Genomic DNA, 26,530 nt, shown 5'->3' with positions numbered 1-26,530 from the left:
TGTCCATCTCAGACTAAGCTCACACTTGAAAACACCCATGTATTTAGACCCACATGTTCCAAGAGAAAACCACAGGCAAACTGATTTAATAGTAATTCTCCACGAGGGCTCCTGTGTTCTCAACATAAGATCTCTGACTCTTCCAGCAACTTCCTGCTTTGCAAATCCTGACCAATCTCTGCCAGAGACCATCCTTTGACTCACTCCAGCCCCACAACCCTATAAGCACCCCTTCCTTAACTCTTCCCTTTGGAGACCCCCAGGGAATCCCCTGATGGGAAGCCTTTGCTGCAGCAAGTGATAAGCCCGACCTTGTTGGCTACAGGTGTGTTCCTGATGGTGGGGGCTGATCAGCATTGAAAAGAGGTTGCTGCCTCTTCCTGGGTGAGAGCAGGTGACGTTTCAGATCTCCATTCCAGCCAACCTGCCCCTGTGGGCTTGCAAGGACTCCCCATCTAGCGCCCTAGAGCCCCTAGCTGATGATCCATGCACTCTGCACCAGCACTGTGGGGTATTTTATTCCCTCAGAGGAGCATGTGTCGGACTGCTGGTTTGGTGAGGGCAAGACTGAGGGGCAGATACAGCTGCTCCATCCTCAGGATGCTGACCCTCTGAGGCCCAATGTCCCAGCTTGGGGTTTCAAAGGCACTGACTTGACCCTCATTTGTTCTGCCAGGAGTGGTCCCCAAGGACAGCTCTATGATGTCCTCTGGCCATAGGTATTACTTTAACCTCCTGCTTACCTTCCAGAGGCCCCAGATGGTGTCCCCCACCTTCACTGGCTGCCAGGAAGACACCCAAACCCTGGGTCTGAGGACACAGCTGAGTGCTGGGGAGTGGGGCTAGAGAGGCCCTCCCAAAGGACTTGCAGATCTGGGGCTGGGCTCTAGGCCTTGAGGACCAGCCTCTCCATCTGGTCTGGGAGCTCTTCTGAAGGGAAGTCAGAATCTTCTCCCTTCTCTGAAGCTGGGGTCTCTGAAAGGGTTTATCCCGCCAACAAGGGTCCTCTCTGTACCTCCCTAACACCCTGGCATCACTTGCATCTTCCCCCCACATCCAGAGATGGAGAGATCACTCCCTCCTAGGCAACCCCTGTCCCTGTGGGAGAGCCCTCCTCACAGGAGCCCTGTCTCCCCAGCTTGGCCTTAGGGGCACACGGCACACCTGCCCTCAGCCCAGGGCAGCCACGGGAAGGTGTCACCATGACCCCGAGTTGGCTCTTCTCCAGGTTGGCACCCCCAGCTCCCTACCTTACCCCCCTCCAGGGCTACCCTGCCCCAGTCCAGGGCCTCCACCCCTACCAGAAGCTCTGCCCTCTGTATGCCCCCAGAAGTCCTTGCCTCCTCGAATGGCAGCCTCTACAACAGGACTCCATCCCCTGGGAGGTGTGACTGAGCTCAGCTGCTCCTCCCAGAGTCCCCTGTGACACCACCTGGGAAGAAGTAAGAGTTTACCCACCATCAACGAGATGCCTGTGATTTGGATCCCACCAGCATGGTAGTAAGTAAAATGCATTTGACTCTCAATCATGAGGAAGGGGAGGCCCTTGGGATAGAGTGGGAAGCAAAAATTAAGGGGGGGAGTCTCAGCCAGCCCTCCAGACACCACCCCGCATCCTCACCCCAGACCCACACGCCTTGTCCACAAGCTTTCACTCCACCTAAACCCGGATGCCTTCGTCCACGAGGTACAGAGCACATAAACCTTGAAGACTTACATTTGAATCTTGGCTCTGCCACTCATTAATCAGATGACCTTGGGCACCTCAGTTTCCTCGTCATAAAAAAGAGGGATAATCACATACACTTTACATTCTATTTGCTTGTTTGTTTGTTTATTTATTTATTTATTTATTTATTGGCTGCATTGGGTCTTCGTTGCTGCGCGTGGGCTTTCTCTAGTTGCAGTGAGCGGGGGCTACTCTTCGTTGTGGTGTGCGGGCTTCTCATTGCGGTGGCTTCTTTTACTGCGGAGCACAGGCTCCAGGCGCACAAGCTTCAGTAGTTGTGGCACGCAGGCTCAGTAGTTGTGGCGCATGGGCTTAGTTGCTCCCAGACCAGGGATCGAACCTGTGTCCCCTGCATTGGCAGGCGGACTCAACCACTGCGCCACCAGGGAAGTCCCTTATGTTTTATTTGTATTGTCTGTCTCTTCTTGAAAGCTCTCAGAGGACAGGGGTTTTTGTCTAGTTTTGTCACTGCTTTACCCCAGTGCCGAGAACGGTGCCTAGTGCATAGTAGGTGCACAACAATTACTCACTGAATGAATGAATGAGATTCATAGTGAGGAATAAACAAGATAAACCATGTAACTGTTTTGCAGAACATCTAGTACCAGTGGGTACTCATTATATAATTCCTTTCCTTTGCAAAGCAAGCCAAATTAATTATTTCGTGTAAGTTTCACAAGGGCCCTTTGAGGCAGGAACCTTATTATTATTGATTCATTCGTTATTTATTCAACAAATATTTACCAAGAGCCTACTATGTTGTAGGCATTGTTGTAGGTATTTGGAAATCATCAGTAAATGAAAAAGAAAGATCCTTCCCTTGGAGCTTATAGCCTAGTAGGGTGAGAGAGACAAAAACGAACAGATATCATAAAGTGTAAATTCCGTGCTGTGTTAGGAGGTGACAAGTGCTGTGGGGAAAACAGCAGAGAGGGAAGAGGGATTAGGAGGAGAAGGAGGATGTGATTTTTTTTAAATTTATTTTTATTTATTTTTGTGGGGTTTTTTTTGCGGTACACGGGCCTCTCACTGCCGTGGCCTCTCCCGCTGCGGAGCACAGGCTCCGGATGCGCAGGCGCAGCAGCCATGGCTCACGGGCCCAGCCGCTCCGCGGCACGTGGGATCCTCCCGGATCGGAGCACGAACCCGTGTCCCCTGCATCGGCAGGCGGACTCTCAACCACTGCGCCACCAGGGAAACCCTGATTTTTGTTTTTGTTTTTTGTGTGTGTGTGTGGTAAGCGGGCCTCTCACTGCCATGGCCTCTCCCGCTGCGGAGCACAGGCTCCGGACGCGCAGGCTCAGCGGCCATGGCTCACGGGCCCAGCCGCTCCGCGGCACGAATCTGCGTCCCCTGCATCAGCAGGCGGACTCTCAACCACTGCGCCACCCGGGAAGCCCAGAAACCCTGATTTTTAAGTAGGGTGGTCAGGTGAAGCCTTAGGAGAGGCTAAAAAGAGGGCATTTGAACAGACTTGAAGGAGAGCCTTCCAGCCGGAGGGACCAGTAAGTGCAAAGTTCTGGCTTCCAGAGGAAGGAGGCTGGTGCCCGGGGTGAAGACGGAAGAAGTGGAGGCCAGAGGTCGGTGGAATCTTGTAGGACAGTGAGTGAGGTGGAAAGCCATTGCAGAGATACAGCGTGCCTTACATTTTAGAAGGCTGAATCTGGCTTCAGTGTGGTGAATAAACCACAGTGGGCTGAGGATGGGAGCAGCCAGAGCAGGAAGGAGCCAGTGAAGAAATCCAGGCGAGAGATCATGAAGATTAGGACCAGGTGGAGGCAATGGAGGTGGTGAGAAACGGACGGATGCCAGATGTATTTTGAAGGAAGAGCCAGCAGGATACCTGCCACAACAACAACAACAACAAAAAACAACCAACCAACAACAAAACAAAACAAAATACGGGGAAAAAATGGCAGAGGAGTAAATATAGGAATGGAAGTAGAAGCCAGGGTCCCATCTCTACACACTGCTACAAAGGTGTAAGTCCCAAATCCCCAAATGATCAGAAGCCATTTGTCTCGAAGGGAAACGGGGAGGAAATCAGAAACAGAGAAGAGACTGGACTACATTTTGCTTTTCTCCACTCTTCTATGCTGAATCCCTCCCCCAAAAGATGCTGAAGTCCTAACACCCAGTACCTCAGAATGTAACCTTTTTGGAGAAAGGATCTTTAAAGAGGCAATTAAGTTAAAATGAGGTCACTGGGGTGGGCCCTAATCTAGTAGGACTGGTGTCCTTACAAGAAGAGGCTATTTGGATACAGACACAACAGAGGGAAGGTGGTATGAAGGCACAGGGAGAAGATGGCCATCTACAAGCCAAGGGGAGAGGCCCTCAGAAGGAACCAGTCCTGCTGTCACCTGGATCTTGGACTTCTAGCCTCCAGAACGGTAAGAAAATTAATTTCTGTTGTTTAAGCCACCCAGTCTGTGGTACTCTGTTACAGCAGCCCTAGCAGACCACTTAGTGTGTATGGTACTCATGAGAATCATCCCATCTTTTATAGTTTGAAAGGGAGGTGCATTTTCTTTGCACATGTCTCCCCATATGGGAATGCCTGGCGGAAACTACTTCTTAGGGCCTGAACTCACCATTTCTGGGTTAACAAGTTGTCACCATGGTGGGGAACCTGGCCCTAATCACTCTAACTGGCCTAAGTTCTTACCTTTACACCCGAATGCTATGTTTCCTCTTCAGCAAATGCTTCATGGATTTCTGTTGCTGTTGACGTTGACTTTTGTATCAAAGAACATCATCTCCTGTGTTGGGTGCGTGACTCAGCTGACTTTCTTTCTCTTCATTATCGTCTCCTAAATACTATGTGTTGACATTAATGGCCTGTGACTGCTTTGTAGCTATTTATAATCCATGATTGTATAAAGCACCACATCTCATCAGATGTGTTCGGTGTTGAGGTTTGGGTTTGTGCAAGCATGTGTGTGTGTGGTGTGTGTGTGTGCATGTATGAGATGGGATCTGCTGGAGCCACTGCCCACACAGGACAGAAGCTTAGGCCAACCTTCTGCAATGTCAATGTCATCAACCATTATCTATATGACAGATTCCTCGTCCTCCAAACACCTTGTACCAGCACCTATGTCAGTGAGGTGGCGGTTTTCATTGAAGTGGGCATTGCTATCACAGTACCTAGTCTTCATTTCTTTTCATTTGCATCCAGTTTGCTCAAGGCAAATGAAAACCATGTGGCACCTGCCTCTTTCACATCAATGCCATTTCTCTTTTCTTTGGCTAGTAGTATTCCTGTATCAAACATTCTCCAGGGTCTATGAACCAGGGTCAGCAAACTGGTGAGTTTTCTATTCCAGTGCGGGGCTCCATGCTGAACTCCCTATTTAAAGCCTGAGGAACAAGAAAAATGCTGGTTAAAATCCAGGAAGAGCAGTGATCACGTAAGGAGATCCAGGTTTTTATTTTATTGGTGTTTTTTCACAGAGGGATATTGTCCCTATGTCCATTCTATAGATGGAGGATTGTCCGATCTTTCTTCTGAGAGACTCTTTTCATCACTTCCCTCATAGGTAATCTTGGCTTGTGCTTTGCTTTCTCCTCTCCTGCACATCTTGTATACAGGTTTGACCAGTGTAGTTGTATATACACTAGACATTACTGCTTGGAACCCTTTGTCTCCTGCTGTTTTCTAAATCCTGGACATACACCATCAGTCCATAAGCCACCTGGAGAAAAGGTGAACACTGTGGATTGCTTCCCTAAACCCAGAAGTGCCAAATCCTTTGGAAGGGTTCTCTTTCTTGTCAGTTCGGTTACTGAAAAAAACATTTAGTTCTCCCTGCAAACTCTGTCATTTGTCATTTAAAAGCACTGCACATAAAATTAGACAATTCCTTTTTAATTTTACAATGAGGCTTAGTATGGAAAAAATTACCTGAACGCTGACAATAATAACTACAGAAAAGTTATGTGAGTCTACTTAAACTTTGTCTCACCAATAAGTCCATAAGCATCGTTAGGGCAAAGATCACTTCCTAGACCTCCTTCAGTTCTCTGATGCTTCTCCCCTTCTTAGTTCGTATGGCTGAAATATGGGGTGTTCATATTTCATGAACATTTCATGGCATTTCAAGAAATGCCAACTGAATTGGAACATCCTCTTCTGTTATTTAAATAAAATTTAAATAAAACAACAGTTAAAGAAAGTTTTTGATTATTTGCTCTGTGGTAGGCACAGTGCTAAGAGTTTTACATACGTTACCTCAGTTAATCTTCAAACCACTCAAGAGGACAGAATTATTTTATCCCCCTTTTTATGAGTCACCAGCACTCTGAGAAGCAAAGGTGTGGCTTTGTTCTGCATTTTCTGTGGTTCCTGTTATCAGGCCCCGGGGCTCCAGTTCCAGTTTCTTTCCTTACAGATTGGGTGACATTGGACAAGACCATTGCCTTCTCTGAGCCTCAGTTTCCTCCTCTAAGAAATGAGAGTAGTCATCTGTTCTAAGTAAGTCTTAAGAAGATTAATATGTTAATTTATGCAAAACTACTTAGAAAAATGGTAAATCCCTATATAAAATTTTGTTTATAAAATTTTTCAATTTTTCTTAATAATGAGACACTATCAAACCCCTTCATTTTTTTTAACATCTTTATTGGAGTATAATTGCTTTACAATGGTATGTTAGTTTCTGCTTTACAACAAAATGAATCAGTTATATATATACATATGTTCCCATATCTCTTCCCTCTTGCATCTCCCTCCCTCCCACCCTCCCTATCCCACCCCTCCAGGCGATCACAAAGCACCGAGCTGATCTCCCTGTGCTATGCGGCTGCTTCCCACTAGCTATCTACCTTACGTTTGGTAGTGTATATATGTCCATGCCTCTCTCTCGCTTTGTCACAGCTTACCCTTCCCCCTCCCCATATCCTCAAGTCCGTTCTCTAGTAGGTCTGTGTCTTTGTTCCTGTCTTACCCCTAGGTTCTTCACGACATTTTTATTTTCTTAAATTCCATATATATGTGTTAGCATACGGTATTTGTCTCTCTCTTTCTGACTTACTTCTCTCTGTATGACAGACTCTAGGTCTATCCACCTCATTACAAATAGCTCACTTTCGTTTCTTTCTATGGCTGAGTAATATTCCATTGTATATATGTGCCACATCTTTATCCATTCATTCGATGATGGACGCTTAGGTTGTTTCCATCTCCGGGCTATTGTAAATGGAGCTGCAATGAAAATTTTGGTACATGACTCTTTTTGAATTATGGTTTTCTCAGGGTATATGCCCAGTAGTGGGATTGCTGGGTCATATGGTAGTTCTATTTGTAGTTTTTTAAGGAACCTCCATACTGTTCTCCACAGTGGCTGTATCAATTTACATTCCCACCAACAGTGCAAGAGGGTTCCGTTTTCTCCACACCCTCTCCAGCATTTATTGTTTCTAGATTTTTTGATGATGGCCATTCTGACTGGTGTGAGATGATATCTCATTGTAGTTTTGATTTGCATTTCTCTAATGATTAATGAAGTTGAGCATTCTTTCATGTGTTTGTTGGCAATCTGTATATCTTCTTTGGAGAAATGTCTATTTAGGTCTTCTGCCCATTTTTGGATTGGGTTGTTTGTTTTATTGTTATTAAGCTGCATGAGCTGCTTATAAATTTTGGAGATTAATCCTTTGTCAGTTGCTTCATTTGCAAATATTTTCTCCCATTCTGAGGGTTCTCTTTTGGTCTTGTTTATGGTTTCCTTTGCTGTGCAAAAGCTTTGAAGTTTCATTAGGTCCCATTTGTTTATTTTTGTTTTTATTTCCATTTCTCTAGGAGGTGGGTCAAAAAGGATCTTGCTGTGATTTATGTCATAGAGTGTCCTGCCTATGTTTTCCTTGAAGAGTTTGATAGTTTCTGGCCTTACATTTAGGTCTTTAATCCATTTTGAGCTTATTTTTGTGTATGGTGTTAGGGAGTGATCTAATCTCATACTTTTACATGTACCTGTCCAGTTTTCCCAGCACCACTTATTGAAGAGGCTGTCCTTTCTCCACTGTACATTCCTGCCTCCTTTATCAAAGATAAGGTGACCATATGTGCGTGGGTTTATCTCTGGGCTTTCTATCCTGTTCCATTGATCTATCTTTCTGTCAAACCCCTTCATTTGCAGCAACTTTTTTTTTCAAGAATGCTTTCTTAGCACACTCCTTTGTGGGTTTGTTTGTTTTGTTTTTAATTTTTTTCTTTTTCTAAAATTTATTTATTTATTTTTTGGCTGCATTGGGTCTCCATTGCAGTGCATGGGCTTCTCATTGCAGTGGCTTCTCTTGTTGCGGAGCACGGGCCCTAGAACGCATGGGCTTCATTGCGGTGCGTGGGATCAGTAGTTGTGTCGCGGGCTCTAGAGGGCAGGCTCGGTAGTTGTGGCGCACCGGCTTAGTTGCTCCGCAGCATGTGGGATCTTCCCGGACCACGGATCGAACCTGTGTCCCCTGCATTGGCAGGCAGATTCTTAACCACTGCGCCACCAGGGAAGTCCCTGCAGCAACTTTATTAAATGTGACATCTTGATTTAAGAAAGTGATATGTTTCTTTATTTAATTTTCAACTAAAGAATGCATTCACTCAGTTCAAACAAAACAAATATTGAAAGGTAAACAGTGAAGAGTCTCATTAACTCTATTAAACAACCACCATTCATGGTTTCTTCATCTTTCCAAATAACTATGCATATACAAGCCCTAAAAGCCGTGTGCTCTTTTTTCTTTCTCTATACACAAAAGGCTACATACTTGTACATATATTTCTAGCTTTCTTCTGCAGATTTCCTGAAAGTCTTTTCACACCAATACACAAAAAGCTTACTAGTTCTGTTCACAGCCATAATTTATTTAACCAGTTCCCTATGAATAACATTTAGGTCATTTCCAATCTTTGAATATTGATTTGTTGATTTTTAAAGAGCTGAAATGAATGAAAACATCAATTCTTTCTTCATTATGGGGTTTAAACTATTTAACAAAACAAGAATGTCTGACTGTACCTCAGATTCAACTAGTCTGATTTAAAAGGGACGGGGGGGCTTCCCTTGTGGCGCAGTGGTTGAGAGTCCGCCTGCCGATGCAGGGGACACGGGTTCGTGCCCCGGTCCGGGAAGATCCCACATGCTGTGGAGCGGCTGGGCCCGTGAGCCATGGCCGCTGAGCCTGCGCGTCCGGAGCCTGTGCTCCGCAACGGGAGAGGCCACAACAGTGAGAGGCCCGCGTACCGCAAAAAAAAATAAAAATAAATAAATAAAGTAAAGGGACAGGGACCTGTTGGTACCCAGTGAAAGATTTCCCCCCTGATCTCAGGGTTCAACTCTCATGTAATTTGGCTTCTTGCTCCTCGTATTGATTTTGTTACCCTCTCCGACCCCCTGCAGCAGGCAGTGTTGCAGAGGCCAATGAGGCTCCAGCAGACCTCTGTGGACTATCGCCTCTTTACTACATGCACTGTGTTCCTTTTAACACAAGCTAACTTCTGAATCAGGGGCAGATCTGGTGGGCATGATAGGAAGGAGCCAGACTGAAATGAGAAAGGCCTCAGTCTTACCTCAGAAGTCCTGAGTTCTAGTTCTGACCAACATTTCCTAGCTGTGTAACCTAAAGCAAGTCATACAGTCTCTCTGAGCCTGTTTCCTCATCTGTAAAATGGGAATAATCAGAGTATCTGTTCAGACTCCATGTACAAATGAAGCATGATAACATATGTAAAGCCCTTAGCACAATGCTGGCTCATAGCACACATGAAAAAAATGGTAGCATGTTTTATTAGTAGAGCTTGGAAGGGTGATCAGGACTCACAAAGAAGAAAGGAAAGGAACAGCATTCCAAGAGGGGGAACAGCACGTACAACTAGCAGAATTTACAAAGTGTGAACCCTCAGAGCCAGCCATGGGAGGAGGCAGAGCAAGGATTGTCGACCCGATTTTGTAGCTGAGGAAACTAAGACCCGGAAAGGGGCAATGACTCACCCCCATCTCCCATCAATGTACATGGAGGCAGGGGAGGAATTCAAAGCCCTGAGGAGCAGCTGCCAGGGCTAAAATTCCTGGGTTATGAATTTGTGGGTTAATACTTGGTTGGGCAGCTGGAATGTGGTAGGAATGTGAAAGGGGGAACTTCCGGAAGTGGTGGCCCTTTTCAGGACATAAGCTGCCCACGGATGCTGGACTGACAGAGCAAACAGGTGCGGCATGGGGCTCCTGGACCTCAGGAAAGGGGTTGGGGGGGTCTTGGGACCATGGTTGGGGCTAAAAGAGAAGCACTGGTCTGGAGAGGAGGCTGCCGGTACATCAAGGCTGGGGGCTGACAGGAGCAAGGGAAGTCTCAGAAGTCTTTGGAAATGTCAGACATAGCTCGTCAACTCTGGGTCTCACTGGACGTCTGCCAGCTGCTAAGGCTTCTGAGGCCACAGGCAGAGGCTGGGAGAGGGGGGAGGAGGAGGGAGAGGAAGAGGAGGAAGCAAGTGTTCTTCCTGACACACTCTAATGCAGGGCTCTTTGACCTCTCCTGGAGCCCGGTAGATGGCGCCTGGCTCCTGGGCCCAGCTCTGAGCCTGCAGCCCTCTCCTTCCTTCTCCCAAGCCTGTCTTCCCTCGCCCTCAGTGACACCACACTGCTCTGCCGCACATCTTACTGCTCTGGCTGCTTCTCTTCAGTCTTGTCCCTGGGCATCTCTTCTTCCCTCCTTTAACTGATGGCTCCAGCCCAAACCCTCTTCTCTATCTTCTCTCTTCCATTAAGCAAACTCACTGCCCTATGGCCTAGAAAAACGAACATTAAGTTGGTAAGTTCCCCAAATCTGTGTCTCCAGCCTGCTCTCAACCCCTGGTGATGGGATATTATTTTAATAAAGAGCCACCAATTTTCTCTGACTTGACGTGGGTGCAATGATCAAACCACTTGGCAAAGCTAATCGGAGTAGGCGTTTCCAGGGGCTGGAGCACAGTCTCCACGGAAATCAGATGAGGCTCTGCATACCATCTGGGGGCAGTGGATGGACCAGGCAAGAAGGCTGAGGACTGGGGAGAGGACGCTGGGGAGAAGTCAGGGCCATCAAGCCAACCCCCACTCCCCAACTTCAACACAGATTCCTCTCCTCTGCCCACCTTGGAGAACCAGGGCTCAGCCTGTTGGGAGCAAATGGGCCTCCTCTTCCCCTGTAGCAGATGTTGGAGCAGGTTCCTGATCATGACCCTCAGCGCTCACTATTCCCTATGCCCTGAAACCTTCTCACTGACGGTACCTGGGACTCTGCCTGGGAGCTTTCTCTGGCCGTTGGGAGCACAGTTGGCCAGAAGGGCCAGAAAATTTGGGGACCAGCTTTTAACCAGTGACAACTAGAGTTGATAGATAAATGCTCCAGATTCCTTGTCACTCATGTGGGAAATCTCTGAGGCATGTTCTGTGCTGCCTCCTAGAGGTTCCCAATGGGATTGACCCCCAGGGATAATCTGTTGATTGACCACTGTTGGGCTGTACCTCACAGGCCTACAAAGGCCTGTGCTTGCCCAGCTTCAAGACCGAAGAAAGAGCCGGGAGTCAGCGACAAAGACATCAATGGTTTAATGGATGGGGGAGCTTACACGTCTGAAGCAAGGTTCTGGAGCAACCGTGGAGCAGGACATGGCAGCGGTCTTCACTCCCAGGGGGTAGAAGGGGATTGACATCAGGTTGGCTCATTGGTTACCAGGGAAACTAACAGAGGGGCACACCCCTCACTGCCCCTTTGATAAGAACAATTACCAGCTGGGACCTGGGGCAAGTAGGTAGGAAGATCAGTTATGTGAGTAGGGTGTAGGTGAAGCAGGCACTGGTCGGGCAGGGGATGTAAAGACAGCAAGAGAACAGCCACCTTGAGTGGCCTGAACATACAACCACCCTGAATTGGCTTCCTTTCTTTCCCTGTCTTACTTCCCCAGGCCCTTAGTGATGCTTTCAGGATCATCTCAGAAATTAACTACTTGCACTTGATTCCTTGCCCCGGTGTTGGCTTCTGGGCGAACCCAAACCAAGATAACCCTCTGTCTCCCTCACATTCACATCTAATCTGCCTAAATCCTGCTGATTCTACTTCCTAAAAAGTCCCCACAATCCCCCTTCTAATCAGTTCCTCACTTATCACCCCTCCTCCATCCCTACCAGCTTGGCCACCTGCCTGGACTACTGGCCCTTACTGGTCCCCTGCCTCCTCTTCTGCCTGTCCGCACAGCAGCTGGGACGAGCAAACTTTCTAAGACATTACTCTGATTATGCCTCTCCCCTGCGTATACCCTTCCATGGCTCCCATCGCCCTGAGGATAAACTAAGCTTCCCAGCCTGACATTCAAGGCCCTGCAAGACCTGGTCCCTCCCGCCTCTTCAGCCTTGTCTGTCCCACTCCTCCCTTCCACTGGACTCTCCAACTGAACTGAGACACATAAGGTTCCCAGAATTTGCCACGTTCTCTCTCACTTCCAGGTCTTTTCATGCTGCCCCCTCCCCTGATTTCACCCAGATGACCCTAGTTGTTCTTAAACACCAGCTTAGGACTTGTACCCTGACTTCCCCTGTACCCATGTCTCCAGGCTGGGCCAGGGGCCCCTCTGGGTTCCTATGCCTCAGTGCACATCACTGCATCCCTCTGCCCACAACATCCTGGCTTATCCCCTCTCCAAGCCAGACACTTCTTGAGGGCACTAGCCGTGGACAATTCATCTTTGTATCCCCGGTGCCCTGACCATGCTTGGGCACATAGAGAGGGTCAGAGAAGAGATGAATGATAATGATGACTCTAAATCCCCAAAGAGACCTATATTCATTCCCTCATTTAGTTATTATAGAGCCCTGTGCCAAGTGTGGAGAAAACAGGGCTGGTGAACCACAGACACAGTGCCTGTGTTCGTAGGCAGTGTTCCAGACACTGTTCTGGAACAGTGTCTCACCTCTGCTGGTGAGGGAGCGATGTGGAGAGAGACTACATCAGGCCAGAGCGATCCGGTGCATCAGAGGCCAACACTGGGGCCTTGGGAGCCCCGAGGAGGCCCTGGGCACTGTCTGATGGGGAGGGGGACAGAGAAGGCTTCTGAGAGGAGGTGCGTCCTCTCTGTGCTGGCCCTGATCACCCTTTGTCTTTGCAAAGCATGTGGGGGGCTGGGGAGTCAGGGGAGAAGCAGGGTCTATTACTGTGTCCCCTATAATCTCACCTCCTCCTTCCCGTCAAAGCTGACCTTTACCCGGTTGGTCATTCCCATTCATGTCTTCATACATAAGTATAGTATTATTTTGCATGTTTTAAAACGTTATGTTCATAGTATCATACTGTGTGTATCCTCCCATATACTTCTTTATTCAGTTCCATTATAGTTGTGAGATTTAGCTTTGTCCGTGTGCTGCTCTGGTTCATTCATTTTTGTCTGTTGTATAGTATTCCATTACATGCTTATACAGTCATCCCTTAACATAACCCATTCCTGATAGTAAATCTGTAGATAGTAAAAGCTCATATTACAGAATTTTATCTGGGAAAAATAATAATATGTTGCCAGCTCATCCAAAAACTTCTGCTAATTTCACCCCAATATCATTGAAATTCTTTAAAACTATTAATGATCACCAAGGATTTCTGCACAATATAAAGCTGTGTTGTCCAATATGGTATCTGCTAGCCACACGAGGCTATTTAAGTTTAAACGTAAATGAATTTAAAGTTAAAAATTTCAGGTCCTCAGTTGCACTAGACGCATTTCAAGTGCTCAGTAGACACATACGGCTGAAGGCTATCATATCACATTGGACAGCAGATATAGGATGTTTCCATCATTGCATAAAGCTCTAAAGCATTTAAAACACTGATTGCTTCATTATCTAACACTGAATGAGTTCTGTTTTAAAAAATATTTTTTAATATTTATTTATTTGGTTGCACCAGGTCTTAGTTGCAGCTTGTGGCCTCCTTAGTTGCAGCTTGTGGGCTCCTTAGTTGCGGCATGCACGTGGGATCTAGTTCCCTGACTAGGGATCAAACCCGGGCCCCCTGCATTGGGAGCTCGGAGTCTTATCCACTGTGCCACCTCGGAGTCTTATCCACTGTGCCATGGGCTCTTTTTGTTTGTTTGTTTGTTTTCTCACATGTAGCACAGCTCCTGTGTGTGATGGAGGAGGCTACGTGCCTGGCCAAGCTTACATCTTTCACGTGTCCAGCCCTCTCAATGAGCTTTATTACTTCCACATTTTCTTCTAATGCGTGGGCTTTCTTAAGCCTCTCAGGCTCAGGTTTTCCCACTTTCTTAGAAGACATTTTTGCTTAACAATGAGGGGAAGATGGTAACAATTACGTACCAAATAAGTTTAAGGAACACAAGCATGAGGTGCGAGCCTATCCTATTGGGAGAACAGAGGAGTTATCACCACAGCTTACCCCACATCCTCTCACCCAGACTTGTGCTGGGGAGCACCTGCAGGTTTGTTATGTCAGGTTTTCTACTAGTAAAAAGTTTTGAAAGTCATTGTAACAATTATCGGGAGAGTGAGCGTTCAGATAGAAAGGAACACCTGAATGAAAATGTATTTTTCCATTCTCTTATTGATGGGTATTTAGATTGTTCCCAATGTTTTGCTTTAGAGAAAATGCTGTGATATACATTTTTCTACACCTGCTAAAGTTTATCCGGGTTATTTATGTTGGGGTGGAATAACTCTTTCAGATGATGTGCATCTTCAACTACTAGATATTGACAAATTGTTCTTCAACTTGGTATGTTCAATTTCGAGTCCTACCCACAGTGCATAAAAGTTCCCATCTCTCCACACCCTCAACAAAGTTGGTGTTATCAAACTCTTTAATTTTTGCTAATCCGATGTGTGTAAAATGGTATTTACTTGAAATTTGTGGGTTTACTTGAAATTTCCCTGATTGATTGTGAGGTTGAACATATTTTCGTATGTGTATTGGCCGTGCTTGCTTTCTCTTCTGTGAAATGCCTACTCACGTTTTTTGCTCATTTTTCTATTAGGTTGTTTGGTTTTTTTCTTATTGGTATATAGGAGTTATTTATATATGCTGAATAATAATCCTTGTCTGTTAACATGTTGTAATACCTCCTCTCAGTTTGTGGTCTTTTTTTTTAGTATTTTGGTTTTTGTTTTTAAATATCTATCTATTTAGGCTGCACAGGGTCTTAGTCGAGGCATGCGGGATCTTCGTTGCCACGTGAAGGATCTTCATTGCGGCATGTGGGATCTTTCAGTTGCGGCTTGCGAACTCTTAGTTGCAGCATGCATGTGGGATCTAGTTCCCTGACCAGGGATCGAACCTGGGCCCCCTGCATTGGGAGCATGGCGTCTTAGCCACTGGACCACCAGGGAAGTCCCTTTTAGTATTTTGGATTAATAGAACTTTTAAATTTTTATTATACTTGAGTTTATCACTTTTTTTCTTTATGATGTTTTCTTTTTTCTTGTTTATGTTTTTGTTTAAGAAAGCCTCCTTAATCCTGGCACATAGTAGGAATTCAATAAATGATTGTTGAATACAGGCTGCGATGGGAGCTGAAAGGAGAGGCTGGTTGTCTGAGTGTTGCAGGTGTTGGGCTAAGGTGACAGGGGCTGACGGTGTTGTCGTGAAGATGAGGGCATGGGGGAGATTACTGTAGAGAAGAGGGCACTTCAGTCCTCAGAGGGGAGAAGTCCAGGGAGCAATAGGTCTGAGGTGCAGGAGAAAAGCTGGGCTGGAGGTGGGAACTGTGAGTGTCCAGCACACAGGGGTAATTTAAGGAGAGCCATTGCCCTCCCCCAGGGAGAATGTGCAGAGAAGATGAGGGTGGGACAGAGCCCTGAGAGGAGTCTGGGAAGCAGGAGGAGAAGGGTGCTATGGAGGCCACACAGGGAGTTCTTGACAGTATCCATCGAGTGACTTCCTGGGCAGTCCTTCAGGGGCACGGAGGTCACTGGGTCCTTAGAGGAGCCATTTTGGGGATGCTCTGGGAGCAGAGACTAGATAAATGGGCTGAGGACTGCAGAGGAGGCAACTTTTCTGAGGCCACCGGCAGTGAAGGGAAGAGAGGGGGCAGTGCCTGGAGAGGGGGGCTCCAAGGCTTAAGAAGACACTGGAGCATGTTCACAGGCTGGCAGGGGTGGAGACGAGGACTCCCAAGGGCGTGGGGACCTGGCTGCAGAAGCAGAGAGCAGCTCTGGGCACTGCTGGGGCCTTCACCTCCGATAAAAGAAGAGCCACCTCTTGGGGAGGGGGGTGCTGAGCAGAGAGGTCGGGGGCAGGAACTTACGTGAGCCCCCTCCACTGAGCCTGGCCTCAGTCCTAATGTCTACCTAGCACAGGTGAGAACCAGTGAGCCTTTGGTGAGTGAATTTTCTTGGTCAGTCAGGTAGCAGGTGGGGCTGGGGTGTCAGTGAGTTAGAGCTTGTGGAGAGGGAAGATTTGGAAGAGCTACCATGAAGGGAGAGAAGAGCTTCCCTAGGTGAGGGTTTCTAGGGGCCCAAGTCCGTTGAGTCACAGGCAAACACTTCTCCCCTCAAAGGACTGGCAGCAACCATTTCCCCTTGAGCCAGCCAAGGCCTCAAGGCCCCTTGGTTCAGGCGAAGTGGGTATGACAACAGCCCATGACACCACATATCCCTGGCTCTGTCCTCCAGTCTCCACCTCCCACATCCTCCCTGGGCCAGCGGCCATCATCTTTTCCCAGACTGTAGAACAGCCTCCTAGCTGGGCACCTGCTGCTACCTTGTCCCTCCTACCCATTCCTTATTCTCCATCCAGCAGCTGGAGAGTTTGATTAAAATGATATTTGATATACAAATATCGAATCATTATGCTGTACACCCGAAACTGATATAACATTATATGTCAACTATACCCCAATTTTATTTTATTTTATTTTATTAATTTATTATTTTTTTTGCGGTACGCGGGCCTGTCACTGTTGCGACCTCTCCCGTTGCGGAGCACAGGCTCTGGAAGCGCAGGCTCAGTGGCCATGGCTCACGGGCCCAGCCGCTCCGCGGCATGTGGGATCTTCCCGGACCGGGGCACGAACCCGCGTCCCCTGCATCGGCAGGCGGACTCTCAACCACTGCGCCACCAGGGAAGCCCCATATACCCCAATTTAAAAAAAGATATTTGCTTATGTCACTCCACTGCTCTAAATGTTTTGTGACTCCCACGGCTCTTTGGACAAAAGCCAAGGTCCTGACTTTGGGCTGTGTGGGCTGGCTGCTGCCGCTCCTTCAGGCCCATCTCCCACCATGCCTCCTGGCTCGTGGGGCACCTCCCACTCTGGCTGTGCTTCATTTCCCGGAACATGCCAAGCCCTTTCCTGTCTCACCCTCTTTAAGTTTCCCCTGCCTGGGACTCTCTTCTCCCTCACCGTCACCTGGCTGAGGCCAACTCCTCACTCTGGTCTCAGCTTAAAGGGCACTTCCTCTGGGAAATGTTCCCAAATGTTACTATTTATTTATTTATTTGGCTGAATATCCCGCGGCAGGCGGGATCCTAGTTCCTCGACTGAGGATTGAACCCGTGCCCCCTGCAGTGGAAGCATGGAGTCCTAACCACTGGACCGCCAGGGAATTCTCCCAAATCTTACAATTTAGACTAGATTCCTTCCCCCTCCCACCCCCATTATAATCTCTCCTCTAACCCTTCACTTTTCCTTCTTAGCACTTACCACAATGTGTAATTCTGTATTAATTTATGTGACTATTTATTTAACATCTGGGGCCTCCACCAGATTATAAACTCCATGAGGCCAGCGCTATCTGGACTGTCCTATTGACTTGGATCTGCAGTCCTAGCACAGAACCTGCCACAGAACAGGAACTCAACAACTGTTGATTAAAAGCTGCAGCGGTAGCCAAGAGGAGGGGCTGGCTTGTCTGAGGGCTACTGGTCAGGGGAGGTTTCAGAGATGAGGGAATTAGAGGCCACTGTCCATAAGAGAGCTTAGGAGATAAAAGAAGAGAAGGAAGAGGAGTGACAGGAGGAATGCTGAGATTGATGAGCACCAATTATGTGACAGGCGCTGTCTCATTATACCATCCCAGTATCACTCCCACCCCCACCCCCCATCTTTAGTAGGATGTCCAGCTAGCTGGGTGTCCTGGGGTAAAATAATCCCCCTGAACCTCAGTTTCTTAATCTGTAAAATGGATTTGTGACACCAAGATCCTGGGGTTGTTATGAGAATCAGGGAGCAGTGTACAGTATAGAAAGTGCCACCAATCCATGCTTTAGGGGTACTTGAGCTCTGGAGTCAGACTGTCTGAGTTCAAACCTCAGGTCTGCCACTTACCAGCTGTGTGACCTTGGACAAGTCACTTCATCTCTGTGCTTGGGTTTTGCCTCCTGTAAAATAGGGATAATAATACTTCTGGAATTGCTATGAGGATTAAATGAGGTAATGTATTAAAACACCTAGTATGATGCCTGGCACATAGTAGGTGCTCAAGAAATAGCATTTATTTTTATCCCTCCCTCCCCACCACCATTCCAGAATTGCAGAATGTCAGAGCTGGAAAGTTGGAATCACTACTTAGGCCCCCCACCCCACCCCAGGCCCCCAATACAATGGGGGAAACTGAGGCCTAGAGAAGGTAGAAGAGGTGAGGGAATCTGGGCTGGAGTCCAGGGCTCCTGGGTCCCGGTCCAGAGCACCGGTTCCTGACACCTGCGGCCTCTTCCAGAACTATCACCTCCCCCGGGTTCCCCAGCGGCTGTTAGTCCAGCCGGGTCCTGCCTGGGCAGGAGCGGGAGTCCAGCTCCGGCTTGGAGGCCGCCCGGCCACACCACCTCCCCACCTCTTTGCTCTTGCGGCGCGAGGAGCGAGGATGCCCGGGGTTTGAGCTGCAGCCGCTGCCTTCTGCCTGTGCGGAGCTTCGGTTCGCGGATTCGCCTCGTGCCAGCGCCGGAGCAAATGAAGTCCCCGGCCCGGGGGTTTCGCGGTCCAGATGAGGACTGTGGGGGTGGGGTGGGGACCGAGGGGCAGGCAGTGCCAGGGTGAGTGGGTAGAGGGCAGCTCTGCCCACGCCAGGCTTGCGTTGCAGGCCCCAGGTGGGGTTCCCCAGGGGGAGTGAGTGTGTATGTGAGGGAAGGAGTGTGGTGGGTATGTCGTGGGCAGTATGTAAGAGATTAGTGTGGGCAATGTGTGTGTACTGGGTTGTATGCAGTTAGTGTGTGGTGTGTGCTAGGTGTGTCGAGTGTGACCAATGAATTGTGGTGTTGTCTGCGTGCAAGAAGTGTGGTACCTACCTACCTATAGCCATGACTGACTGTGCCAGGGTAACCCGGGGGTTCCACGTGTGTGCCCAGGGTGTGTGCCCACTGTGTGGTGGGAGCAATCACACGATGGTGCATGCATGCATGTGGTGCCTGTTGTGAGATGTGTGTTGTGTGTGTGGCACATCCATGGCTCTGTGCAGTGTGCTAGAAGACGAGAAGCATTTGTGCAGCTCTTACTATGACAGAACATTTTCCATGAAATGTTCCCTAGGGTGGTTCTGACTTTTCCACCCAGCGCTCCTAAGGGCTTGGGAGAGTGAAAGTTCACCCTGGACCTGGGTGGAGGAAGTACAGCTAGTCCCACGCTCACCCTCCCACAGGCACATGTGGGTGTGCGCACAGGCACACACACACGAAGATTCTTTGAAGTCTCATTGTTTAATCTTCAAAATTCATGTGGATTTTGCATTCCTCTCTGTAATATTTTTGCATTTGTTTTAATGTAAAAATATTGTTCTGGTAAGTTCCCATCCAGAGAGTTGACTCAAGGCTTGGTGATGAGCTGGGTTTATCCTGCTGGGGGCCCTTCGGCACCTGTAAAGTAGGAGGACTCCGCTGCCTGTCCTCCAAACTGAGATAGCAGGACTTAGACCTCCTGGGGGAGTGTGGCAGCATGTCTGGTGTGTGCTGTGTGTGCAGCCGAGTTGTGTGGTGGGAAGCTGGAGTTGTGTATGGCCATGTGCACTGTATGTGAAGGAAGGGGTCACAGGGGCGTGGGGATGTGTCCTGCATGGGGGAACTGTGGTGGGGTCTGTCTGTCATTTCTAATGCAGGGGCAGGGAAGCTGGGCTTCTCAGGAGGAGCTGTGACCATCAATGAGGTTCTCACCTTTTCTGCACTGACTGGGCAGGAAGAGGCTGCAGGACCCCAGGGGACCAAGGTGAAGGGGGTTCCTATAGCAAGCCACCACCTGGGACATCCAAGCCTGGTTTAAATCCCACCTGTGGCACTCTCTACATGTAGGACTTAGGGCAAAACCTTTCTGTGCCTCAGTTTCTTCCTTTGTAAAATGGAGACATTAATAGTATTTGCCTTGTAGGGTTATTGTGAGGATTGACTGAGTTCCTGGCTGTAAAGTGCTTGGCATATAACAACCCTTAACAGGTTGTAAAACTATAATGACAGTGATGGAGCTGCCGTATAAGTGGTCCCTTCCTGCTCTAAGAACTCTCCGTTTCCACAGAGCCAGTGATTTCCCATGAGCTGGGCAGGTGGGAATCTGAGAGTCTCCCACTTAAGTATGTCTGAAGGATCCCTTCCTGTCCCCAACATCTATCGCTGTTGAACTCTCAGAGACTCTCTGGCTCCTGGGAAGATACAGTCTGAAAGGGGAAGATGTTGAGTCTCTGGCAAGGTCTGGGATGGGGCGTGGGAGAGAGGCTGAAGGGAGAGCTGCCAGTGCAGGCATGGAGCTTGGATGGAGGCCTCTTTCCTGACAAACATGGGAAGAACAGAAAAATGCTGGCCTGTGCCCTCGAGTGTGTACACGTGTGTTTGTGTGTGTGTGTGTTTGGAGACTGGCAGGGGCAGGGGCAGGAGTGCCCTCTGCCTGGAATGAGGAAAGTTAAGAAGAGTAGGATTAGGGATGTGTGGTCCTTGGGCCAAAGCAGGCCCTGGAAGTTAGAGGAATGCTGCAACATCAGGGTTAGAGCAGGTGGGTCTGAGCTCCAGACCAAAGCGAACCAGGAGACCCCTCAGGCTGGGCTTCGTTTTGGGGGAGAAATATTTGCATTGGCAGAGCAAGAGCCCTTGTTCCTGGTGACTTCATTGGGTCAGTTTAGAGAAAGTGCCCAGAGGCCTTGGAGAAGGAGGGGACATAGAAGGCAGTGTCCAGAGCTGTGGAAACATATTCAGGGAGGACACCTAAATATATCCGCCTTGGTGGCGGGGTGCTGTGATGGGCTGGCAGTGAGGCTTGGGCTAGAGGAGTGGCAGACCACTGTCCCCACTGTCCCCAGGCAAGGAGTGCTTCGGCCCTGGATGCTTCTCCAGGAGATCTGGAGGACAGAGCCCTGTTGGGCAGCAGAAGGCCTGGCCCAGCCACCACTGGCTGGGTGACAAGGCCAGTTCTCTCTTCTCAGCTGTCAGAGGGGGGGGGATGGAGTAATGTTGGCATCATTTCTGTCCCTGGTTTCCTTTGATCCATAATTCCAGCTATAATTATTTATGATTCTACAGCCCTAGCCCTAAGAGTCTGTAATCTCAACTGAAACATTCTAAGAGTCTATAATCCAAACTCCAACTTTCTATTCTCCAGCTATAACATTCCCTGATTCTAGCTCAAGTGTTCAAGGATTCTGACCAGTCTGGCAGTCTGACACTTTCAAGTGTATAAACTACCAGGAAAGGTATACTAGAGGTCACTTCTGCAGCTATTTGAGAAACCCCCAGGAAAGGGCCCTCCACAGCCAGCCACAAGCACTGGAGCTGCTCCTATGTGTTGAGGGAATGTCCTTGGTCCATGGCCATATGCTGCCTGGGAAGGCTGACAGTGAACCCAGAGGTTCCTTCTCATCGGGGCAATGGAGGTGTTTGGAGTAGCTCTGGGTTCAGGGGAAGGCGTCTCAGGAGAGGAAATGGTTCAGATACCGAGTTGTCATCATTCCCCACAGGATGAAGGAATTGTGGGATCACTGGGCTCTTGGAGGGGACACGAAGAGGAAGAAGGGAAAGAACAAGAAATGGGGCTGAGGAGACCCCAAAGGCAAACCTCGTTCTGTCTGAGAGACTCTCCAGGCACCTTAGGTTGTAGAAAAGATTCCTGTGGTGTTAGTAAGAACAGCGCCGTTAATGCGTCGTGTTCGAACTCGGCATGGGCTGGCAATTGGAGAACTGAGGGCCAGTCCCCGCTTCAGCTGTGTGACTTTGGACAAGTCCCTTTCCCTTTCCAGGCCTCACTTTCCTCCTCTGGCAATCTAGCGCACAGGACTACAACTCCCTGACCTCTCTCTCTGACCAATGGGGACATCATCACTGTCATGGAGACCCGGTCCTTGGACAAGTCTATAAACATGAGTCGAATGAGGGAGAAGGGAATGAACAAATGAATGATCAGATGAAAAGATGTGAAAATATAGCCTAAGGCACCATGATTATGAACCCCTTCCCTCCTCCCCACTCAGCCTCAGCCCACATCTGAGAAACTGGTCTCAGAACTTAAAGAACTGGGGGGTGCGGTGGAGGGGTGGGGGCGGTTTCCTGTGGCACAGACCTGGATTGGTGGAGAGTTTAAGAGATTGGGCGGTGGGAACTCCTTGGGTGTCACCGTTTGCCCTGCAGCATTTCCACTGCCAGCCCTGCCCTGAGCCTTGGGCAGCAGGCCTGCTGATTCACGATGCTCTCCCTGATTATTTCCCCATGATCACCCCTCAGACCCCGAGCTGATGATTGAAGGAAGGAACTGTAGCTTCAGGGGCAGTGGCTCTGGAGGCTGGGATGGTAAGCAGGAGCCCCCAAGAGATTGGTGGAAGAGTAGAGCCAGAAGGGTCCTGAGCCCCCAGGCCATGTGAGGCAGGGTGAGGGGGGGAGTGGCCCAGGTCTGAGCAGGTGTTGGCATGAATGAAAACGGGGGGCCGGTAGCACACACTCACCAGGCACCTGCTGTGTGAGGCACTGTGCCCAGTTCTTGCCTGTGTGCTCTCTGTCCTCCAGCCACCCTGGCAGGAAGGAGGGGTTTGGGTGTATCCTGGGCTTCTTCCTCATTTCTCCTTATTCCCCATTTCCACCATTCAGTTATCAAGCCCCACTGAACCTGCCTCCCGAATATCTCTCTAGTGGTCCCCTTGTCTCCAGTCCTGTGACTCTGGCCCAGCTCTGGAATCCTCACAGCCTCCCCACCTCCCGCCTCTTACTTTGGCTGCCAGGAAGCTCAATCACCATCTTAGTCTAGGTTTCTGCTGCTGTTTCACTGCTCTGCCTCTAATGGGATCATGTGGCATATGTGGCTTTTGTCTGAGCTGCTTCCAGCCTTTTATGGGCTTGGAAATTTTAAAGCAATCCATAAGTAAAATCTGCTATTCCCTAGATTCTTATGAGAACATCCACTGGCTTCTTGGATTTTTCGCTTTTTTTTTCTTGCCTCTCCCACCAGACTGACTCCCACCCAGACATGGAGACATTGCAGCTGAATGAAGCAGTGTTCAAATCCTGGCTCTGCTACTACTAGCTACAGGAACCTTGGGCAAGTTACCTAACCACTCAGTGTGCCTCCCTTTCCCATCTGTAATATGAAGATAATAATGGTACCTACTTTGCGTGGGTTTATGAGGATTAAATGAGATAGTATAAGCACTGTGGTAAGCACTGTGTTTGTCAGTATAGATTGCTTGAATGGGTCTTAGCCATCCTGGGAGAACCTGGGGGATGAGGGGCTGGCTCTGTATGGAGTTTCTATATCAGTGCTTCTCAAAAGTCAATGTCTGCCTGAAACCCTTAAGGATCTGATTCACTTGGTCAAGGTGAGGCCTCCAGGCACATTCCTGACCTGCTCTCAGAGGATGCTAAAGCTTTTGTGCAAAGTCCATGCTTCAGTCTACTCTGTGAGGACGTGACTGTGGATAGAATCCTTGTAAACTGTAAAGTGCTTGACTGTTGTACCTGGACAGGGGTTCCTGCCAGTGACTGAGGGCAGGAGGATAGCTGTGAAGGGGTCAGTGCCCACAGGCAGCTGAGGACCCCAGGAGGAGGGCTTCGGCCTTGGGCACACCCCTCCGCCACTATGAGAAGCCTATATCCAGGGCTGAGCAGGCCAAGTTAATCCTCTAAACCTTCCTCCTCCTCTTGTGTAACGGCTTTTGTTCCCCAGGGAAATTGAGAGCCTGCTGTGACCAGGAACCCCACAAATCTTCCACGGCATCTGGGCCTGCCTGGGATTGTGGCAAGGATTGCTGAGCCTGGGAAAACAAGGCCTCTAAACTGGGGGTTTGTGGGCACCCCAGGAGTGGGCCCATGTGTGCATTACATGCAGAGACACAAGCACAGGCAAACACACGTGTGAATGTACACACTCCAGGGCCACTCTCACGGACACACACGTGTACCGTATACACATGGGTGCAATTCCAAACACGTGCACCCCTATGAATACATGTGCCTCTTCCAGATCAGACCCACTCATAGCTGACACCACCCCCGCCACGTAGACATGCATGTACCTGCCATTCGTGTAGGTACGTCCTCTCCCAGCCTGGGACTTGAGGCTTACAGTTACCTCGGGCTTACACCTTCTCCCGGAATAAGCTTTCCCAGTCCTCCCAGGCCTATCCCTTTCCGTGTCTCCCTGCTCACCTTCTCACCACAAGGACAGAGAAAGGGCTTTTCCTGTCCGCTGCTGGCCCGCTGGTTGGGAGCCGGGGTGTTTTTGTCTTTTCTGTAGAACTGGTTCTGTGGAATTTTCACTTATTGCCCTGCTCTGGGGGTTGCCTCAGGGCCCCACAAGCATGAGGAGGCTGGTTTTCAGATAAACAGGAGTGTTGAACATATAACAACCTGTGTCGTTGGAGTGGTACCTAAAAGTCTGCAAACTGCCCTCTTGCCAGTGTTGTGCTCATTCTTCATTGACAGACCCGAGATGCAGGTGCCTTCATTTCCTCCATTTGGCAGATGAGGGAACTGAGGCCCAGAGAGGGGTAGGACCCACCTGAAATCACATCTGAGCAAGATGAGGCAGTCAACCAAAATCCTAACCTCTTGAGGTTGGGCTGAGGGGAAGTGGCTTCAACCTCCTGGGGCTGAGAGAAGACGAGTTTGGCCTGTCAGAGCTGGGAGGATGGGGCCGGCTGAGGACACAGGCAGTCCCTCACAGGCCAGTGCTCTGCCCTTAGTGCACCATTGTGGACATGCCAGAGGAGAGGGCAGGAGGGGGACAAGACACCTTTGCCTTGCTGTGTGATCCAGGCAAGTCCCTGCCCCTCTCTGGGCCCAGCACCCTGTCTCTACAATGAAACATCGGGGTTGGTTGGAGGACGCACTCCCTCTCCGAGCCTGGGGAAAGCTTCTGCAGGCTGCGAGTGGAAGGCAGGCTCAGGATGCTCCGCGCTGCAGCCTTAGTGGTCCTGAGCTGTGGCCTGTGCCCAGGGAGCCCTCGCCTTGGCCCCTGGCCTGCTGCTGAGACCCACCAAGGCAGGGCCAGGCACAGCGTTGGGGCTCAGGGTTTGGGGTCTCCTCCAGGCTAGGCGGGAGGTGGTGTTGTGAGAAGAGGACCCAGAAAATCCAGACAGTGCCCCCAAGCCCTGTGGATCTCTGCCCCTTAACCTCCCTTATGTTTCTCTATAGTTCTTATCACTACCTGACCTGCTATATATTTACTCATGAACTAAAATAAACTAGTCTCCCCTGCTAGAATGTAGGTGCTACATGGGCAGGGAGTTTTGTGCTCTCAAGTGCATTGAACATTACCTGCACAGAGCAGGTGCCCAATAAGTACTTGTAAAAAAAGAAAAAGGAGGAAGAGGAAGAGGACTAACCTCACGGATGGGGAGTGGCTGGCCCAGACCCACCACTGGCCAGAGGCAGAGCCACCCTGGCTGCCTTCTCATCAAGCCCAAGCTCAAGGATGGATTGGAGCTGGGGAAGGCGATGGTGGCCTGGGCTCAGACTTTTCCCCCCAAATCACCCTCAATCTCAGGAGCCATACTCAGTCCACAGGTGGAAGGCAAGGCATCTGGACCCGTGGGGCAAGAGCCAGACAACAGAACCATTAATCTCAGAGTCTCAGCATCCTTTAATGGACCTTCCAGGCACTGCTGAGAAAACCAGGTTAGTCATTCCCTGCAGCAGCAATGAGCAGTGCCAGGACTCTCTTCAGACTTGAGAAAAGCCAGGAGAGGGCTGAGGGGTGGGGTGGAGATGAGGAAGAAAGCGGTCATCCGCTGGGTGCCAAGGCCCTGGGCCAAGCCCTGGTCTGTCTGTGTTTTTTTTTTTTTTTTAATTAATTTTATTTTTTTGGCTGCATTGGGACTTTTTTTGGCTGTGTTGCTGCACGCGGGCTTTCTCTAGTTGCGGAGAGCGAGGGCTACTCTTCGTTGTGGTGCGCAGGCTTCTCGTTGCAGTGGCTTCTCTTGTTGCGGAGCACAGGCTCTAGGCGCGCGGGCTTCGGTAGTTGTGGCACACGGGCTCAGTAGTTGTGGCTTGCAGGCTCTAGAGCGCAGGCTCAGTAGTTGTGGCACACAAGCTTAGTTGCTGCGCGGCATGTGGGATCTTCCCGGACCAGGGCTTGAACCCGTGTCCCCTGCATTGGCAGGCGGATTCTTAACCACTGCACCACCAGGGAAGCCCAAGCCCTGGTCTTTCAATGCCACCTCACTCAATCCTCCCAACAGCCCTTGGGGCTGAATTGACGATACCCATTCTGGGGGTGAGCACACTCAGACGGCAAAGTGACTGGGAAGTGGCTGGTCAGCCTTGGTGTTAGGGACTTGAGCTGGAATGTTCTGGATTTGGGTCTCAGCCCTTGCTTGCCAGCTTGCCAGCTCTGGGCTGAGGCAAGTTACTTCCCCTCCTCGGATTTCTCGGTTTCCT

At 49.4% G+C, this 26,530-nt stretch overlaps 1 protein-coding gene across 1 annotated transcript in view; it reads left to right on the top strand.

The window, feature by feature from the left end:
• Window positions 1–4,069: 4,069 nt before the first annotated feature.
• The window catches only part of P2RY6 (pyrimidinergic receptor P2Y6), a gene marked incomplete at its 3' end in the record, with an annotated part of 49,126 nt that continues 26,665 nt past the window's right edge, over window positions 4,070–26,530 (top strand). The window contains exons 1-2 of the mRNA XM_082660296.1: window positions 4,070–4,122; window positions 4,430–4,500. The remainder of the gene's footprint in view (window positions 4,123–4,429; window positions 4,501–26,530) is intronic.

The sequence above is a fragment of the Grampus griseus genome (genome assembly GCF_964374135.1).
Source record: "Grampus griseus genome assembly, chromosome: 8".
NCBI lineage: Eukaryota > Metazoa > Chordata > Mammalia > Artiodactyla > Delphinidae > Grampus > Grampus griseus.
This window is presented reverse-complemented; position numbering and strand designations above follow the sequence as displayed.